Source organism: Ciconia boyciana, chromosome 1 (genome assembly GCF_034638445.1).
Source record: "Ciconia boyciana chromosome 1, ASM3463844v1, whole genome shotgun sequence".
Lineage (NCBI taxonomy): Eukaryota > Metazoa > Chordata > Aves > Ciconiiformes > Ciconiidae > Ciconia > Ciconia boyciana.
Genome location: NC_132934.1, coordinates 80,695,214 through 80,701,213, shown reverse-complemented (window position 1 = coordinate 80,701,213; position 6,000 = coordinate 80,695,214).

Genomic DNA, 6,000 nt, shown 5'->3' with positions numbered 1-6,000 from the left:
TCTCCATCCCAAGTTGGGAGAAAACAAGATACTGAAATAGCAGAATTTCCCACAACATAGAAGCTCTGTTTTTCATTTGTCCCAATTCCCATTCTATGCCCAAAGGTGCTGTGCCTTGTTGCTCCTTCTTTTTTTGATACAACGTTAATTACATTTCATCTTCAGGGTGAAGAGGGATACATACTCTGGAGATTAAGGGGTTTTTGTTGAGAAATGATGCTGGGTGTTTACATTTTTAAGTGTTCAAGACACAAAGTCTCACTTTCAGAAGTAACTTACAGCCTGCAGTGCCCAACAAACTGAAAACAGAAATTAGGGTCCTAATTAGTTATTAGGAGAAGACTTTCTAATTGACTTAATTAGTAGAATAACAGGTGTAAGTAAATTGTGTGCTGAAGTCTCAAACCTCTTGACAGATATGGTGAGAACTATTTGAATTTCAAGGTGACTTTCAAGTTTTTTTAAACAGAAATTTGTGTGTCTGTAAGTAAGGAGAATATGATATTTTAATTTTTTTAATCACTGACAGCTCCTAGGATTTCCAGGTGTCACTGTTTCTCAGTGGGTTGTACAATTTTGGTGCAGTTTTGTTTTGTTTTCTTAAGAGGTGGTCAAAAAAAGAGATGTGCAACCGGTTCTACTCACTGAATAGAGATGCTGAAAATGTTGAAGAGATTTTCTGAAAGCTGCCTGAGATTAGCTTTATAATGGATTCTTTAGATAAAAAAAATAAATCCAGGTTTTAAATAAGCATTGCTTTTATGTTTAAAGTAATTTATCCTCATGTCTTATAGAAGCATGGCTCAATCCATCTTTGGATATTAAAGAAATAAAGTTCAAAGATTCACTATTAAATATTTAAAATTAACTTCTTTGGATCAAGAGCGTCTAGAATTTTTCAGTAAGAACAATGCTATTAACCAAGTCAGGCTGCTACCAATTTTCATACCAATCATTTATATTCAAGTAATATTTATCATGTTCTGAACGCTGTCCACACACATGGGAGGACGCTTGTCCTTTCCTGAAAATCTTGCAGTCACTGGCAAAGAAAAAAGCATTTTATTTGCTGAAGGCTGAATAGGCCCTTCAAACATCTGCATGCTGTTAAACAACCCAGAAAATAATAATGGCTATAAAAATAAAGCAATGAGCTGTAGCTTCCTCCATACCTGGCTTTAAAGACACAGGCCCCCTTCCCCACAGTCACCGAGCCTTTTGTTTTTAAAGATCAACCTCTTCACTCTGGAGCTAGCAACAGACTTATTTTTGTACTTGTATCACAGCAGAGAGAAAAGAGCAGCTTGCTAATAGCTCTTATTTGGACTGCAGTCACTGCAGCCTGACTAAGATCTTCTATTGCATTTCTTCATCTCAGGAGGAGGAGGAACACCTGGTTCCCTGCATCCAAGCACAGTCCCAGCTGCTGCTTTCCTGCTCCATCAATAGACGTTTCTGTGCCAGTAGGACTGATAGCGATGGTTTTCTAATGACAGCATTTCCCCTAGTGCCTTATATGTTCTGCCTAGTAAACTTTTTGGAATAATAAGATGGATTCAGCCCATTTGTGACAGAAGGGAGGATCGTATTGGGGACCTGGGGAGGAGGAAGGAAGCAAGAACCCAAATTGCTGCCTGTTTAATAGCTGGACAAAAAGCGTACACCATACAGCATTGTTTTATTTAGGTTTGGCACGGTGATTTCGATCATGCAGCTATCTTGCCACTATTGCAATGATGCAGCGTCCGAAGTCCACCTTACCACCTTCTGCAGCAACCAGCAATCCTTGACTCAAAACCTTAGCAGCCGAGAGAAAAAGGAGGCGTGGGATGCATTCACAAAGTTCACACAGCATATTGGAGACAGAAAGTACCATCTCCCTGAGTCTAGCATATTTTCTGTTACCTCTGCCGCAGCTTCCTACAGCAGAGCAGGGTTGATTACAGTGTGAATGAGGAAAGCTGCTGGACCGCTAGCCCTAATCACAGCCCCAAGGCTACATGACAAGTAGCAACTTTTACTACTTTATTAGATACGCTGGCCAATAATTGGACAAGTAAAAATTGATTTTCCCCTTACAAACTCCATATGAGTAGCCTGGACATTAATGAACCGTTACATTTCTCATCCCCTTCTCATCAGAGAATTCACTGGGAATTGCCCCTTTTTCCCCCAACGACAAACCAGCCCTAGCACTGCCCATTTGCAGCTTTAAAGATCTCTGTACCACTGCTAATGAGAACAAGGCAGTCAAATTCTAAATGGGGTGTAACAACTAAATTTTTTTCTCCTTTATTTTGTCCTAAAGCCGGTGCTGTTATCTCCTGAGGACTTTAAGGAGATGTGCTGTGGTGACTCAAGGCAGGACTAGTCTCACCTGCCGGTTGTGCCCTCTGCTGGAGTTCAGGAACTGGAGGGAGGCTGGGAAGGCGAGCAGTAGTTTGGATGCTCCACTCAGGAGAGTGGGTTTTGCCTCGCTCAGGGAATTTCAAGGTAGAATCCCTGGGAATCAGCCCAGTGAAGCAGAAGGATGCTCAGGAGAATTGGCTGATTTATAAAGAGAAGTTTTGGAGAACTCAGGGACACATCATCCCACTGTTGAGGAAGATAGGGAATTTTACAAGATGCATTTTATGCTCTGACCAAAGAGAACTTACAAAAGCATTGCTTAGGTACTTGGGCACAAAACACAGAAAGCCAAAGCTCAGCTTGAGATAAAGCCAGCAATGGGCATTAAGGAAATGGATGGTTATGTGGGTGAGGAGAGAGTGGTGGAGATATCTTGACTTTAGTGAGGCTTCCCTATAGTGTCTCCTACAGCATTCTCATTTGGAAGGTGAAGAAGTATGGGGTAAACAAAAGGACTGCTGGGAAAATTGGCTGGATTGCCAGACTCAAAGGATAGTGATCAGCGGCTCATCACCTGACTCGTGGCTGGTAATGGGTAGCCCAGGAGTCAATATCAGGGCTAATACTGTTCAACACCTTTAGCAGTGACTGGGAGGAGAACAGAGAGTACATTCTCAGCATCTCTGCAGGGAACACGATAGTAAGGAAAGTGGCAGAGACAAATGGCAGAGCCTCAATCCACAGAGACCTCAGTAACCTCAAGAAGTGGACCAACAAAGACCTGTTGCGGGACTTCAGTAAGGACTCATGTGAAGTTCCACACTGGGGCAGAACTGCCCTACGTATCAGCAACTGGCTGAGCAGCAATTCTGCTGAAAAGGGCCTGGGGTTTATGTGGATGCCCGGTTGAATATGAGCTGTCAGGGCGCTCCCACTGCAAGCAAGGCAAACTGAACAGTAGATCACATTAGGAGGAACATGGCCAGCAGACCACTGTAAGTTCCTATGTCCTCCTGCTCAGTGCAGCTGAGCCCACACCTGGAACAGTATGTCCAAAAAAGGATGTGGAGAAACTGAAGAGGATCCAGCAGAAGGCTACCGGATGGTAAGGAGCCTAGAGCTCATGTCCTGTGAAGAGAGATTGAGAGCAATGGGCATGTTTAGTCTAGCAAGGAGGAGGCTCAGATGTTACCTAACAGCTGCCCACAAAGTACTTGAAAGGCAGAGCCAAACTCTTCTCAATAGTGGTGGAACTGAATAGTGAGTGCCTGTCTGCACTATGCTGTAGCTGTACTGATCTTCCGTCCTGTCTGCTGGATAGACCTTGGGACTATGTTATAGCCTTGTCTCTGGCCCTATCTCCTCACCAGCTTTCTGGATGGACCCTGGAGCTGGTTCATCACATCATCTGGTTGGGGGCTGTTAACGGACACTGTTCAGGTCCAGTGGGACTGTGCCGGAGGGGTGGGTGTGTGAGGGCACTGCTTGTGCTGTGGTGACCCTCAGCTCCTGGTTTGTCCTTCCTTGGGGAGGAGGTTCTTCCCCTACCCCTTGTTGCTCCTTGATGTTTCATGGACCTCTGTTTTCATGGCCAGAATCGACCAATTATATCATATACTCAGCCCTTCCCTTCAGCGCCAGGAATAAACCTTTACCTGGTTGAACCTTGGACACTAATAGCCTTTGACTGACTGAATGTATCTACCAGGAAAGCACATGCTTCTGGGGATTTCTTTGCTTCAGGTATTTCCCTTGGTTAAATCGAAGGTGATGCTCAAATCGTGTTGGATTTCTATTTGGAACTTTTAAGACTTTTACTTAGTGAATGGCTATATTACAGAATATTTTGTATTTTAAATTATATTTATTACAGGACCATTTCTCCTTGTTTTAAATCTTGCAGCTTCATGCTATAGCTTATCTTGTGGTTAAAAAAACACACACAGAAAAATCTTACTCAGGAGCTGTTGCAGCAGTTGAGCACAGAGCATTGTGAACAGTCCTTATTCCTTGATGAGAGTGAATTTGGATGCCCAGCAATTGCTTAAATGTAACATTAACCATTTGGCTGCTGATCAAAGATGCTTGAAAGGGGAGGGGATCTGCAAATTTCCAAAGCAGAATCAATCTGCTCTGAGTGAATTATCATTTTGACATCATGAAGCACTGATGCCTGAGGAAATTAAATCACTTTTCTTTCATATGTGTCCCAGAAAGCCAGAAGAGAGCGGCACAGAGACAAATGAAGAAACAATCACTCCTCCAGAAAATGGTAAGATACCCTTGTCCTGCAACCTCCCTATCTATGCCCTATTAAGAGTATTTTCAAAACTGATTTCATTCAGGAACAGATCCCGGGGCAGCAACCCAATGTTTCTCTCTCTTCAGAAAGTCTTGCTTTATAAGCTCTATTTCCCTTGTTTTTCATAGTGACTTGCAGCATGGTGCAGCATTGTGCGGATGGCGGGGCAATAGATTGATGTCTTCTGTAAGACCACCAGCTTTGGAAGCTGAATTGCACCCAAGGCCTTTGCAGTTGCTCCCTCAGACCTGCAGCAACTCCCTGTCTTATTTACATGGGAGTTGCACGTGTCCTCGTCATCCTCAAGTCTGGAGTGTTTATTTAGGTGCCACCATGGGCAGAAATTCATGTCGTCTTTCTTCTGCTGAAGTCTCATCTACAGCGTAGAGCTCACCTTAGGAAACTCCGTAGCTGGGTACAGATGGGTCCAAAGACATACCAAGCTTTAGGCACCGTGGTTTTAAAAACACGTTTTAGAAAAATTAAATTCTTAACTGAATAATAATGTGGACAATATTTCACCATTGCAAACACAGCTTACCAGGTAAAGCTAGGTGGAGATTCCTGAGGAAGAGATGATCTGAAATAGAAGACAACAGTAGAGTTATTACTGCAAGGCTTAATGCTTTAAGATGGGAGGTAAGACTATTACTGCTGTTGAAAAGCAGGAAAAGCTGAAAGGTGGAAATAATTACCCTGGAATTTAGTCACATTCAGAAACGTGCACTTTAAAGATTTAAATCATCAGGATCTTTGACTTCACTTTCGGCAATGGAGTGACACCCCCGTGCCCTTTTCCCTCACAGGAGCGCAGCAGGGCAGGATCTCAGTGCTGCCTTGCGGGGGGCCATCTCCTGACTGCTCACCCCAGCTCTCTGTGCCGGGTCCCACGCAGCACCCATGGGGCGAGGAGCGGGACGGGAAGGCCTCTTGGTTTTTGGGGGGAAGACCCTTTCCTCGGGGCTTTCCTCTGTGAATTTGGGGTGTTACTCTGCCAGACAGCCTCATCTGACTGTGCTACGTTTCTTAATATGTCATGTGATTGGTAAAATTCTTAGAAAGACCAACATAACTTTTAAGTGCTTTATTTCACCATTTGCCAAGGTGACACGGCAGCTTTGATGGCTCACTGAATGTCAGGAGGACTCAGTAAAAGCTGAGACTTAGGCTCCCAAGGATTTGTTTAATTTTTTTTAGGCTCCCAAGGATTTGTTTAATTTTTTAAATATTTTTTTTTAATTAATTTTTTAAGTTTAATTTACTCGGGAGAGGCCCCCCGCGAGGCCTCCACTTCCCCCGGCGGCAGCGGCGGGCCCGCCCGCGGCGCTAGGTGGCGCCATGCCGGCGTG